This window comes from Melanerpes formicivorus, unplaced genomic scaffold, assembly GCF_026170545.1.
Source record: "Melanerpes formicivorus ecotype bairdi unplaced genomic scaffold, bMelFor1.0.p_v2 SCAF_32, whole genome shotgun sequence".
Classification (NCBI taxonomy): domain Eukaryota; kingdom Metazoa; phylum Chordata; class Aves; order Piciformes; family Picidae; genus Melanerpes; species Melanerpes formicivorus.
Genome location: NW_027142384.1, coordinates 8,137,807 through 8,153,141, shown reverse-complemented (window position 1 = coordinate 8,153,141; position 15,335 = coordinate 8,137,807). Strand labels below are relative to the sequence as shown.

General features: G+C 43.0%; 1 long non-coding RNA gene across 1 annotated transcript in view; it reads right to left on the bottom strand.

Annotated features, from left to right (window-relative positions):
* Positions 1-13,796, bottom strand: part of LOC137449748 (uncharacterized) — a 28,943-nt gene extending 15,147 nt beyond the window's left edge. The window contains exon 1 of the long non-coding RNA XR_010989481.1: positions 13,688-13,796. This is a non-coding gene — a long non-coding RNA (uncharacterized lncRNA). The remainder of the gene's footprint in view (positions 1-13,687) is intronic.
* Between the last annotated feature and the right edge of the window lie 1,539 nt (positions 13,797-15,335).

The window sequence follows — 15,335 nt, the reverse complement described above, 5'->3', positions numbered from 1 at the left end:
CTTATTATTAAGCTGTAGAGATGACCTGCTTCTTTTAGCTCCTTAGAACTACCAAGCAAGAACTTTATCAGGGGAACACTTAAAAATGCAAGTTACATTAATAGAATAGAATAGAATAGAATAGAATAGAATAGAATAGAATAGAATAGAATAGAATAGAATAGAATAGACCAGACCAGGTTGGGAGAGACCTTCAAGATCATTGTGTCCAACCTATTATCCAACCCACCTAATCAACTAAACCATGCAACCAAGCACCCCATCAAGTCTCCTCCTAAACACCTCCAATGATGGTGACTCCACCACCTCCCCAGGCAGCCCATTCCAATGGGCAATCACTCTATGAAGAATTTCTTCCTAACCTCCAGCCTAAACCTCTCCTGGCACAGCTTGAGACTGTGTCCTCTTGTTCTGGTGCTGGTTGCCTGGGAGAAGAGACCAACCTCCGCCTGTCTACAACCTCCTTTCAGGTATTTGTAGAGAGCAAGAAGGTCTCCCCTGAGCCTCCTCTTCTCCAGGCTAAGCAACCCCAGCTCCCTCAGCCTCTCCTCATATGGCTTGTGTTCCAAACCCCTCACCAACTTCATTGTCCTTATCTGGACATGTTCCAGCAAGTCAACATCTTTCCTAACTGAAGGGCCCAGAACTGGACATTTATGTAATACAAAATTCTATGGTTTTTTTTCCAGCAACACCTCAAGATTGTTATTTATCTGTATTATAATACTATTTAACTTGTCTGTATTGCATCTTTTTCATACACAGTGTTCACAATACAATCCAAAGCCTGCTAAATGTAGTGGGAACTGTGTTGTTGCTTCTGTTGCTCATCTGCAGAGTTTTTCCTCACAGTGCTTTATAAGCTCTGCAGAAATACAAGCAGGAAAGTTTCAGTCTGAGAAGACTGCTTGACATTAATTATTGAACACTTATTAATATTCATCAAGGACCCAATTATCTGGGAAAGTCATAGTGTTCTTATTTGCTGATTAGCAAAGAAAACACTGACATGATGCTTTTCTTGTTGACTAAAATTTATGTCAATGAGCAAGCACAAGGTTAAAATGAAGTAAGTGGATAATCTCACTGGCGAGATGACAACTGCTGAAGTAAAAGTGATAGAAATGCAAGTGAGTGATTTTTTCAGCAGGTAAGAACCAGTCATGTGATAATTTAGTTTGGAAGGACCTCTGGAGGTAGACTGGGCCAAATCCTAAACTACATTCCTCAGGGCCTGCAGGGGACACTGCAGTGTTAACAAAACACAAAAGAGGAAGTGGTTTAACAAAGGAATTAGGTACAATTAGGTATAAAAGGCATACTTGAGTGATCATTTGGATTTTTATCCAGGGAAAAGTGCTTTCTGAAGTCATCAAGCTGTTCTGTTTGGCCAGGTAGTGTTAAAAGTAAATGAGTTAAAAGGTTGAAACCTTATGAGTGCTTTAATTCTGATCAGAAGTGAAAATCTTCCAGTTTTTGCTAAAATAAACCACAGACAGTGATTCAGGATAGCCATGAATGTAGTAAGTAGCAGCTGAGCCTTATCTAATGATTTAATTGGATAGTCAGCATACCCAAAACCTCTGGATCACTCACTGAAGGACCACTGTGGAAGTGCCTCACAGGAGATACCTGCCTCAGGTCTCCAGGAATGAGAAGAGAGATTCACAATACAAATGTGTAGAGAGAGCAGTCAAGCTGTACCAGCGTGTTCCTGAGACCTGGCATGTGATGCCCAGCAGCACCACATGCACAAACATCACCAGGAAACGAAGCAAAACACCTCCTGCTCACCTACATGCCTTCTGACATGCTTACACCATCTTCCATCACACACATTAAAGCCAGGGAGTATTAGTTTATTCCCAGTCCTGGGAAGGGCCACCACCTTGTTACATTCAGCCTTGTTATAGCTCTGCCCACTGTTTTTTATCTGACTTGTGTTAAGGATGAGAATCAATGGCAAAGTAAGTTCTTGTGGGAGCTGACCTCGTGCAGCAGGGCTCAGCCACCTTCAGACAATTTTTGGGTTGCCTCATTTTTCGGGTTACAGCATGAAAAGGCTGACTCACTTGCTTGTTATGATGCAAAAAAGACAGTCAACATCTTCCAGCAGCTTTTGAAATTGGGTTTTGGCTTCTGCTATTTCCACACTGAGAATGTTGCCAGTTTTGCAGCTGAGACTGGGCTAAACTGACAGCTGGAGTAAAAACTGACAAAGATTTTGATGGCACAACTTGGATTTTATTTATTTTTTTCCTGTGTATCATCTACTAGTTTTTGAAAGCTCCAAATTTAACAGATTGTGAAATTGACTAACTTATGTGAGACACTGAGAATGCCTAATTTCTCCTTAAATTTGTTTCTTATCTTTCTGTCCATTGTTTGCTTTTTCTTTTAAAGTATCCATGCCAGCACAGCCTTACTGACAGTGTGTCTTTCATTATTCAAGGCTGATGCATTCAGTTATGGGGTTCTTCCAGCCATCCTACTGTCTCATGAAGTGCTGCAACACTTGCTTTAATTTTGCAGTGAAGGATTAAAAGGACTGCAAGTCAGAAATGCATGTAAAAGTCTGATTATAGGTTGTCTTTCATGTGGTGGCTTTTGGATTTATGTAAGAGCCATAGACTTAATTTTCTGACCATACTGAAACGTGCACCAAAACTTACAGTTATTTTTGTAACACGACCTCTCCAACACAAGCTTTGTCAAAAGTTAATATGGGTGCAAAGGAAAGATCCTGAATTTTTTTTTTTTTTTTTAAATAAAACTACTAAGTTAATCCCAGGTACTGTCTTCTCCATGATGCTTTGAATTTAAAGCATCAGAAGTTCCAGACAACCTCCTTAAGAAGATCAGTTTGAATAGCCCCCTCAGTCCGGATCTGTTTGCAATTGAACAGTAATGTGCCCAGCCAGAGCTAAGGAAGAGATCACAGTATCACAGTATCACAGTATAACTAAGGTTGGAAGAGACCTCGAGGATCATCGAGTCCAACCTATAAACACAGACCCCATGACTAGACCATGGCTCCAAGTGCCATGTCCAATCTCCTCTTGAACGCCTCCAGGGATGGTGACTCCACCACCTCCCTGGGCAGCACATTCCAATGACTAATGACTCGCTCGGTGAAGAACTTTCTCCTCACCTCGAGTCTAAACCTCCCCTGGTGCAGCTTGAGACTGTGTCCCCTTGTTCTGGTGCTGGTTGCCTGGGAGAAGAGACCAACCCCCTCCCGGCTACAACCACCTTTCAGGTAGTTGTAGAGGGCAATGAGGTCACCCCTGAGCCTCCTCTTCTCCAGGCTAAACAATCCCAGCTCCCTCAGCCTCTCCTCATAGGGCTTGTGTTCAAGGCCTCTCCCCAGCCTTGTTGCCCTTCTCTGGACACGTTCAAGTGTTTCGATGTCCTTCTTAAACTGAAGGGCCCAGAACTGGACACAGTACTCAGTGTTCAGGAAGGTTTTAGCAGGTAAAAATACCCAAAGAGAATGAAGTATGGCCTGTAAGCTATTAACAGCAGAAAGACAGATAAAAGGCTTATGAGTGTGATCTTGAGAAGAAGCTGAAAGATGGTCTTTTCTGGGTCGAGGCCCCAGAGTCAGATACACTCACTTATAAGGGTGATGAAACTTCCTACCAATGTTTGCTGTTTGTGCCGACCCAGAAACAGGATGTATGTACATTTTATGCAAATAAGATCATACTACAGACATTTCTAATTTGTATCAGCAATTGTTAGTCAACTAGAAGAAAAAAAATCCTTGTAAGGCCTTGCAATTTGATGATCCCCTTGAGCAAAAAGGGCAACACTAGTCAATAACATCTCAAACGCAAGACTCTGATAGCCCTTGAAACGCTTTGAAGAGTTAACATTTTGCTCTGTGGTGGCCACAAAGTAAACTAAAACATCAAATTACATTTCTGGTTTTTCTCAAAACACTGATGAACAGTGTGTGTGATTATACACAATAACACAAGACTGAAAGGACAATTGCCCAAACGGATCTTCAAAGCAGGAAAATCTGTACACAGCGGACAAGCAAAGAAACTGAAAAGGTGTGGGAAGGAATAAATGAGAATCAGCAGAAAATCTGTGAAGAACTTGAAATCTCATCCATGCTTGGTACTGCTACAGCAAAGGCAAGATGGCATAATGGGAACCTCTACAGAGCTAATTGGAAATGCAAAAGGAAATTTTAGGAAAACAAGTATCTGAGTCCTTGACATTTATGAGTACTTGACACTGTTGAGATACTGAGAAATCTTTTTTCTCAAGGCAGATATGTACTTCTGTATGTACACATGGATGGGTTATTTACAGATGGAAAATTGCCAGTTGTGCAAAGTTGTTAGCACGGAACATCATTTACTGCAGAAAAAGGGACTGGTAGGAAATTTTCACAGCTGACAAGAAATCAGATTAAAACTGGATTTTCTTGCACCTATAGATTCGCCTCTAGGTCTCTGACAGATTAAATCTGGTTGGCTGCAATTGTTCTGTCTCTGGCTGTCTGCCAAACCTTTAAGGCAGAGCTAATGCCACAGTGTTTTACATCTAAAATCTGAAACCTAGCTAACCCTAAACACAACTTGCCTTATCCCAGTAGCCTGAAAACTGTGGTGGTCCCAAATCTGCTTCGTTTGCCGTTTACTTATCCCACGGCAGGGTGAGGCACATATGTGGGGTGGGCTGAATCTGCCATCAATTTTAATCTGACATCACATTGTGTTTAAGCAGTAAGTACGGTTCTGCTGCTGCTGCCAGAGGAAACTTCAGCCAAGAAATGTCATTGCACAAGACAAACTCAAGAAAAAATATTCAGTCTGATCTGTGAGGAAAAACACACTGAAAACACGAGCCAGAGAAACTGAAATCTGTGGATGAGATTGGCTCTGTGAATGGAATTAATTTCTCTTTAAATATTTAGTCCACTACCTGCACTTGAGAACTGGATGTACAGGAGCCGAGAAATACCCCTATTCATGTAGCTAACTCTTTTCCTTCAAAGTACAGTAGCATGAATGTGGCCAAAAACATTCTGACCTTAGCTAATGATTTCTTTCACAGCAGAACTTCCCACTAGTTCAGACAATTCTTGCATGGTTTCAAATGTGAAATGAGGACTTCCCTGGGACATTTTATTTTGCTCTGGTTCCAAATAACAAGAATGCCTGCTGATGTCCCACACAGGGGAAGTTAATGGACAGACCTCACTTGACTTGACTCTAATGACCATGTTTTGTCTTTGTTATTCTCTCAGTAAAGTCCCAGCACTGTTTTCTCAGACCTGATCTCCCAAGAATATTTGCATTGCTACAGCCCATTAGGTAATTACAGACCAGGACTCCTCAAATGCCAGAACATGGTCTGTGTTCAGGCCGTGAATAAATGAGCTTATCAAGGCCTGGCAAGACTGAGGAACAACCAAGACCATAGGGAAAGCTCAGTCAGCAGCACAGCATGCACTCTGCATAGGATGAACTGCTTAGGCAGTTCACTTTCTAGAGGGGAAAGTTTTGTGATCCCTGCTTGTCTAGTCATGTCACTGCTGGCTCTCCTGTCAGAGCCCTTCTCTCAGTCCCTGTTGATTCTTGGGTTTGGTCCTTTGGCAAATAGTGGAGGATGAGGCTCATGTCACTGATATCCACTTCTAGCAGAAGTATTTCAGCTGTTGTACAGCTTGCTCACCCCTGAAGCATCCCAGCCACCAGCCAAGAAGACTGGAGGTGGTGTGAGTAAAAAAATATTCTAAGAGAAGAAAAGACCATTTCAGATATTTCAGTTGGAAGGGACCTACAACAATTCTCTAGCCTGTCTGAGTATCTTCTTGACTTAGACAGGCTTGAAGGATGGGCCCTTAAAGCACAATGCCAAGTGCAAAGTCCTGCACGTAGGTTGAGTCAAGCCCAAATATCAGTATAGACTGGGGGACAAAGGGATTGAGAGCAGCCCTGTGAAGAAGAACTTGGAGATATTGCCAGATAGAAAGCTAGACATGGGCTGGCAATGTGGACTTACAGCCCAGAAAGCCAAACATATCCTGGGCTGTATCAAAATAAGTGTGACCAGCAGGTCAAGTGAGGTGATTCTCCTCATCTACTCCACTCTTGTAAGACCTCACCTGGAGTTCAGCATCCTGCTCTGGAGTCCTCAGGACAAGAACGACATGGACCTGTTGAAGCAGGTCCTGAGGAGGGCCACAAAAATTATTAGAAGGATAGAACATTTCTCCTGTGAGGGAAGGCTAAGAAAATCAGAGTTGCTTAGCCTGGAGAAGCGAGAGCTCCAGGAAGACCTTATTGCAGCCTTTCTATACTTCAAGGCAGCTTATAAGATGGAGAAAGACTTTTTACTAGGGCTGTAGTGACAGGACAAGAGGTAACAGGTTTAAAATCAAAGGTTATTAAATTTAGAGTAAACATAAGAAATATTTTATGATGAGGCTGGTGAGACACTGAATGAGTTGTCCAGAGAAGTTGTGGATGCCCCACAATTGGCAGTGTTCAAAGTCAGGTTGGATAGTGCTTTGATCAACCTGATTTAGTGAAACACATCTCTCTTCATGGCAGGAGGGTTGGGATAGATGACTTTTAAAGACCCAAATATTCTATGATTCCTCACATCCAAGCCCAGAGTGTAGAAATAGAGAGCAGATGGAAAACAGACATTAGTAAAAGAGAGCTGCTGGAGACAATAAAACGGAAGAGGTCCCCTTTTTTCTAGGTTCTTCTTTTCCCCTCTACTGCATTTGCTTCAGACTTGCCTTGGTTTATCTCATCTTCTTGCAGTTACTTTATGTTTGCAAGTTCTCTTTGCAAGCTCAGCTCAAGTACTTGCTCATGGAGGATGAAATCCCTCCCTTTTCTTGTCATTCCACTGGTGGAGTCACACTCATCTTCATTTCATTGTATCAGCTATCAAGAAGAAATTTATTTTTCAGGTTGCCAGCTAGGTTTTTCAAACAGCATGTCGTAACACTCATCTGCTATTCTGCTTGTACCATCAAAGCTGACATTTACAGGTGTCTCTGCTACAGTCAGGTACTCAGGTTTTATATTGGGGATTTTTCTTAATATTTCATCTAATTAGTATCCCATGGCATATTATAGATGCTCACAGGGAGTGTGAGGAGAAATCCTACCTTCATTAACTCTACTTCCATCTCACACTGGTAAACAGCAGGATTTGAAACCATGAGAGAATACAACCTTATAAAATTAAGTTCTAGGAGGGGACGCAGTCATTTAAGCTGTCACATGTAATACAAACCCTCTTGTGTCAACCAGTTACCTCTGTATTTAACTCAGTTACTTGTGTTGAATAGAAGCATATCTTGTGGATGGCTAAAAAAAACCCATATAATGTGACACCTAATTTATAGACATAAAGAGATGGCTTTATCATCTCTGCAGAACTCGCTGCCAGGCATTAATCATGCTCAGCATTAAACAGTTGGGCCCAATTCCTCACTTGAATGACTCTGGATCAGTTTGAAGCCACTGCTTTTGAGCCACTGGTACTTGATTGAAGAATCCACTGGCACATGGGGGGTTTTTATACCCAAAGTTGTTTCTTTGCTATAATCCAGTCAATTCTAAAGCCGTTTATTTGAAAAATGCCACACAAATTGTCTCTTTAATATCCTAATGAAATGTTTTTTCTTTGATCTGAAAAATCAGGTGTGATGCTCTTTTGCTCACTTCCCCCTTTCTTAAGGTTCATTTTTGCCCTTGAGAGCACAAATTTCCACAGGCCTTTCTGGTATCATTGTCAGCAATATCATATATTACAGCAAAATAATTTTACTTTTCATTATGCTCATCTATACATCCAAAGATTACTACACTGATGCCTCTTGCTCCAGCACTGTCACTGATATGCATGTTTAGTGATTTTCACAGCTGCTTCTTTTCATTATACAGTCCCTCTTTTTATAGCAACTGAAGTCTCAAGAAAGCTTCAAAGATCTGTCACCCCAAAAATGCATAAAACATAGGATGAGCCTCAAGTACCCATCTTTTCTTTTTCTTTTTTCTCTAAATCTGCATCAAGCAGTTAAAACTAAATAACTAAAGACATAGGCATAAAGAGAAATTGATGATTAGACTGAAAATAAAGTACATTCCCCTACTCTAACCACCTCTCGCCTAGCCTTGTCCATGTGTGTTGCATGACTCAGTCAGGAGCCCGACTTAGACACGCTCCGGCAGGGCTGGCGTGTAATGCTGGAGTACTCCACAAGAGGGGGCTGCGACCCACAAGCAAAGCCTGCTCGGGAGACGCAAACGTGACCTCACAGGGCTGGGCTGCAAATCTGGCAGTGAGGCTTAACTTCTGGGGGCTCCCTGGAGATGAAGAGCCAGACTCAGTGTGGTTGCTGCCTACCTCAGTTGTTTTTAGGATTCTAAAGTAGCTGAAATACTTTCGATATAAAATAGCAGATAACTACATGTATTGAAGTAAATGACTGAACACATCCTATCGGTCACTTGAGAGACAACAGGAGACAAAGTCTGACTCTGGAAAGAAATACAGCAGCACCTAAGAAGCAGAAGTTGTTCCCATGCCTTTGTAGGAATAGAAAAAAAAAAGAAAAAACACATATTCCTTTTTTATACAGGAATATTACTGAGTCAAAACTACAGATCTCATTGGAGCCATCACTGTTCACATACAACACAGCAGTACTAAAACCCATATTCAACCCCTTTTCATACTCTAGAGCAGGACATTCAGCAGTCACCATTAGAGATAATACCCTCATCTAGTCATGGTGAATCATTATGAAGATCAGCATCCTCAAGGAGGTGAAGGAAGAGCTAAAAAGTGCTGCTAAATTAAGCTCAGACTTCAGAAGAAAATATTCAGTTCTCTCACCCGAAAGAATATTTTGCCTAGGATTACTTTTTCTGTTTTTTAAAGATGAAGAAGCAAATGCATCTCCTAAGGAAAAATCAGAGTAGATGCAGAAAACTCTGAAAAGAAACAGGGAAGATGGATGGCAGGGAAGATATACAGAAGTACTAGGGGAAGTACTTCTCTGCACCTTGAGACAATGAATGTTCAGAATTTTTTATCACATATTCTACAGAGACAATCTTTGCTCTACAACCAACAACAAACCAACAACAAACCCTGCTAAATGGAGCTTGCCAGCTGCATGGATTATCTCCATCCAGTTTTGCAGGTCAGGCATCTTGCCTCTCCAGAGGCTGCAATTACAGGCTGTCCTCATTTTTACTGACATTTCCAACACATAATGGTCAGTCGTAAACTTCACCTGGCCTTGCCATTTATACATGTCAGATGATTTATATTTAAAACACTTTAATTGGAAAGCAATATTTTTTGTTGTTAAGTCATGTGGAAATTTGTATGTGGCCATTAACCTTCTCAGGAAGTAAGGTTGCTCAACAGCTGGAAAAGCTCACTCATAGCAAAGTCATGTGCTACAGAGCTAGTGCACCTCTTGCTCCACCATTGCTCCATCCTGACGTTGAAGATTTGATCATCTTCTGGGTAAATCTGAACTCCACCTATGTAGAAACAAATTGCTCACTGAGGAAACCATGGAGAGTAATGGCCCCTGGGATCCGTGATGGGTCTGCCATAAAGAGAAGGAACTGTTTGGATGGCATGTGGAAATTGATACTACAGATGCAGAAGGGCTGCATTTCTGGTCAATGCTGCATAAGTGCACAAAAATGGAAGACTCTTAAAATAAATACCACTGTGACACTGATCTTCTCCTCTACCCCACTTCTTCTTATTCTTTACTTGTTTTTACTTTCTCAGTACCCATAGCCTGCCTGCTCTCTGTTAACCCTATTCCTGTATCACCACCTTCATACCACAAGCCTCAGGACCATGTATGTGAAAACATTTTGCTGTCTTCAGCAAGGCACAAGTAGGAAATGCCCACAGAATGGATATTCAAAAGCAGAGAAAACCACAAAGCTCTGTCATATGGCCACTGGCTCTACCACAGGCTGAATGTTGCCTGTATTCCTCAAGCCCAAAGAACTTTAAATTACAGGCTAGACTTCCCAGGCACTACAGGTTTGCTCCCAAAGTGGTGCCCTCTTAAATAATCTGTCCTATCACACTGCAAAAAACATAATAGCTTTAATTGCCTAATTATGCATTAATAACAGACAAATTATTTTACAATCTTCCTGCTGGGAAAGAGAGAAACTACTGATAAACATCCCTTTGATCACAATATAAATACCATATGTCATCAGGATGAAATTTCATGGCATGCTGCATAATATTTTAAACTTCTTAGTGGAATTCCAGTGCCTGCATTACCTGTATATTTGATGATATTTTTGGTGTTGTTCAGACATTAAACTGTTTTTGGGGGGTGGGGGGGTTCACATTTATTAAAAACATATTGAAAACATCTGCAGAGTTCTTCGCTGTGATCAGTTTTGAAAATATCCAGCTGCACTGCAACACTTTGTTAGGAGGGCTGGAGCACCTCTCCTATGAGGACAGACTGAAGGAGTTGGGGCTGTACAGTCTGCAGAAGAGAAGGCTCCGAGGTGACCTAATTGTCGCCTTCCAGTATCTGAAGGGGGCCTACAGGAAGGCTGGGGAAGGACTTCTCAGGATATCAGGTAGTGATAGGACTAGGGGGAATGGAATGAAGCTGGAGGTGGGGAGATTCAGGCTGGATGTGAGGAGGAGGTTCTTCACCATGAGAGTGGTGAAACCCTGGAATGGGTTGTCCAGGGAGGTGGTCGAGGCCCCGTCCCTGGGGGTGTTTAAGAGCAGGCTGGATGAGGCTCTGTCCAGCCTGATCTAGTGTGGGGTGTCCCTGCCCATGGCAGGGGGGTTGGAACTAGATGATCCTTGTGGTCCCTTCCAACCCTGAATGAAACTATGAAACTATGAAAACTATGAAAATAAACCACGTAACTTCTCAACAGCATGAATTTCCCACATGAAAGACACACCCAGTGATATATTTGCAACAACAATTACACCTTTTTGTGCCCAGAGCATCTCCAAGTCCGAGTAATTGCAGTTTCATGCAGTTATCCTTCTCATTTTTCAGGAACCTTGCTACCTCTCTCTTTCAAACACCAGGCTCTGCTTCTTCACTCATGATGGTTAGTGACATACAGAACAGTTATTTATCTTTCATCTTTTAGTCTACCCAGCAGACCCTCCCCATCTACAGTGCAAGTAGATGACCACTAATTGGATGCACAGTGAGACCAGGCTCTACATCTGTGATAGCTCAATCCTCTGTTGTCACCTGTAGCAGGTCCATGGACAGTCTTGTACAGCACATGCTGGTTAGTTGTGCAGCTTATAAGCAATAGGTCTGATACCTCCTATATTGGTCCTGATGTATGTGCTGCCAGGGTAGTTCTGCTCATGTACTAGGGTCGTGCCTTGTGTTTTGTGTGTCTGCATCTTAACATACCATACCTATGACACCTGCTTCCATAAAAGTGGCAACATTTTCATCAAGTGGTTTGTTGGGTTTTTTTATCCTGGAGGTCAGCCAACCATTTCAGAGAATTCCAACATCACATTGCTGCCTGGCCAACTGTCAGTTATCCAAGCTGCTTCTGGAGAAGGGCTAAGAAAAAAACACCTTGCTGAGCCTCTTCTCAGGTTCCTTTATTTCCTGCTCATGGATTTGTTATGCAATTTTAGAAATTCCTGCTCCAGCCTGTTTGTAAGATTAAAATAATCAAATGTTGTTTCATAGTCGCCATCTTGACCGTGCTTCACAAGTAAAGCAGAAGTTTCTTACCCTAGACATAGAATTCTTAACAAAGTTCAAGAATATACATAAACACAAAATACAAAAAACACAGGCTGTTTTGTAAGGTTGGAGAATAAGGTCATGGCAAAAATTCAGTAGTTCTGCTTATCTACAGAGATAGCCTCTTATTTACAGTAATGCAGAGAGCTCTCAGAGAGAGCAAAGAAATCCAAACACACCAAGCTCTTCCCCATAGCCAGGACTCCAATAGTAAATGCAGTGGGGAGCCATGTCTTGGCTAGAAATACAGAAATGTTCTGACCATCTATGAGTTATCAGAAATGGTGTGAGCATCTATGAGTGCTGCATTCAGAGCCAGAATTCTGCAATTGCTTCAATTCCCTGCACTGACTGCTCTAAGTATCAAGAAAAGTTCCTCACAGGATCACAGGATGTTAGGGGTTGGAAGGGACCACCAGAGATCACTGAGTCCTATCCCCCTGCCAGAGCAGGACCATAGAAACCTGCACAGCTTGCACCCAAATGCATCCAGATGAGTCTTGAAAGTCTCCAGAGAAGGAAACTCCACAACCTCTCTGGGGAGCCTGTTCTAGTGCTCTGTGACCCTCACAGTGAAGAAGATCCTCATCATGTTGAGGTGGAACTCCTGTGCTGTAGTTTATACTGACTGTCCCTTGTCCTATCACAGGGTGCAAGTGAGCAGAGGCTGTCCCATCCATCTTGACCCCCAGCCCTTGGATATTTATAAACATTTACTAAATCCCCTCTCAGTCTTCTCTTCTCCAGACTAAAAAGCCCCAAGGCTCTCAGTTCCTCCTCAGAGGGCACATGCTTCAGTCCCTCAATCATCCTGGTAGCCCTCCATTGGACTCTGTCAAGTAGATCCCTCTTGAACTGGGGAGCCTAAAACTGGACACAATATTCCAGGTGAGGTCTCACCAGGGCAGAGTAGAGGGGGAGGAAAACCTCCCTCGATCTGCTGGCTAAACCTCACTTGATCAGCTGGACACATTCCTCAATGCAGCCCAGGATATCATCAGCTTCCCAGTTTGGTATTGTCAGTAAATTGCTGAGCAGACACTCTGTTCCCTCATCAATGTCTCTGATGAAGATGTTGAACAGGACTGGACCCAGCAGTGATCCCTGGGGGGACTCCACTAGTTACAGCTCTCCATCTGGACTTGGCACCATTGACCACTACTCTTTGGACTCTATTTTGTAACCAGTTCCTAATCCATCTCACTGTCTGTTCTTCTATCCCACACTTCCTGAGCTTATTCACAAGGGTGTTATGGGGGACACTGTCAAAAGCCTTACTAAAGTCAAGGCAGACTACATCCACTGGTCTCCCTCCATCTGCCCACTCAGTTATGACATTATAGAAGGCTATCAGATTAGTCAAGCAGGATTTTACACATTCCTGAAAAACGTTTTAGACAAGTATTTAATCAACAAAAGGTGGTGTCTTGAGGTGGAAAGAGAACAAGCATGTGGTTTTGTTGGTTACCTAAGAAGATCTAATTACAGCCTGCAGCCAAAGAGACTTCCACACTCATTCCTGAACCACCCGTGTATGCTCTCACCTCTGGCTCAGGCATGGAGGCTAAAGGTGACTTGGATGAGACAGAAAGTTGATGTTCTGTGTGGCGTTTGCTTTGACTGGGATTAAATTAACGAGGTGGGAATTATAAAAATATAGTTATCTTTATTTTCCCCCAAAACCCTGCCCCAAAATTATGTACAAACTAGTTAGATTTTATTTACAGGTTCTATTCGTTTGCGAGTTCTACCAGGATGCTTATGGGCAACTTTAGTGCGATTTAGAGAATTCAGAAAATAGAAAAGGCTAAGCCACAAAATAGTTTCACCCCACTTATAAAACGGAGGCAAGCCAGAACCTTAGGGAAAGGCAAAGAGGATGCCGGCTGTACTCACCAGGACGGAGCAGGAATTTGGAGACAGTCCCTAGGTCTCTCTTCGGTGGCAGGCTCCAGAACTGCAAGTTGATAATCCAGTGTGTGGGTAACGCGGCACAAATCCAAAGGAAAAGGGACCCGCCAAAATCAATCCTCAGACACAGCTGCCACGAGGCAAGCCTCGAGCAGCAGCACCGCCTGAGCGGCACCGCCTGAGCCGTGCAAGGGAGGCCGCACTGCCGGCCTGTCCCGGCCAGCAGCCGCAGCTCTACGGCAGGCAGGCCCACTCCAGCAGCGAGCAGGCAGGGAGCAGGACCCCAGAGCAGGCCGGTCCGGGGAGCAGCCAGGTCCGAGTGCTCATCTCGCCAACTTCGCCACGAATCCAGAGCAAGTAGAGCCAAAATGAGAGTGCAGACCACTTTCTCGTCAGTCTGTCTAAGATTTTCTTAGCCGGTGTGTCCAGTGCCAGTATACACAGGGCACGAAGAACCCAGCCAATCACAGCGCCAAATCCCAGCGCGGGCTTCGCCCACAGGTGAGTACATGTGAGGGGCTTCAGCTCCCGGCGGGAAGAATGGAGCCGTTTAACCTGTCCCTCAGGGGGAGGCGAAGGCAATTTCACCCAGTGGAAGCAAATTTGCACCGCTGTCTTCCCCCATCAAACCTCCGCTGATGGAGGCGGGGGACGGGGATTTGGAGCACCCTGTAACAGAGTTACACTCTCATGTTGTCACCAGTCGACCCAAGTAACCTTACAACTGCATAAAGCTGGATCCACAATGGCTGAAGGGGGGGGTTGGGGTAGTTTAAATTTTACTCTAAAGGGGGAAGAGTAAATTTTACTCTAATCTTAAAATCATCACACTGTTATCTTAATTCACATAATTCTGCTATTGTCTGCTTACTTAAACACCACCCTGCTCTCTATCACCCACTTAAGCTTGTTCTGGTCCTTGGTACAATCCTGACTCTGCGAACACTTGCATTACTCTGGTATTATTTCCAGTAGTTCCTGGTTCGTGCATGTCCATTGACACTTCTTAGTCCTTAGAAGCTTAGTGCTGGTTCTGGGAGCTTAAAGGCTATGTTTCATCTCCTGTTTAGAATCTAGCATGAAAAGCTCAGAAGGGTTACACATGGTTTAATTTGGTCTTACAGTGTGCTGAGCAACTCTGTACAACTCGGTCCATAAAATGGCATTTTTAGCAGGTACAAGGAACATTTGTAAACTGAACACAGGAAAGCAAGTGCAGATGTATTTAAGAGGCTCATTCTCAAGTGGTTTAAATATAAAACTTGCTGACAGCTTTAATAACTCTAGTGTGAACTGGAAAAAGCAGCTCCTGCAGTGAATGTGCTTTTACAGGTAGGTGCCTATGATTACAGATGCCTCTCCTGCACAAGAGTTCGTTTCATCACTGAGGAAATAACCACCATCACCAGATAAGACCCATGTCTTTACCTTAGAGAAAAAAATGTGCATTATCTGTTCTGAAGATCTTTACTTCTAGCTGGAACTGATCTTACAAATAAACCAAAGCCCCTTCTCTTACTACCTCCTATTTTCACCTATAGTCATGCAAGTACACCAAATTGTTGTCAGTCTTTTCTCATGTCAGTGCATGAGAAACTAATTTTTTTTTCCCTCTCTTCAAAATCCACTCCAC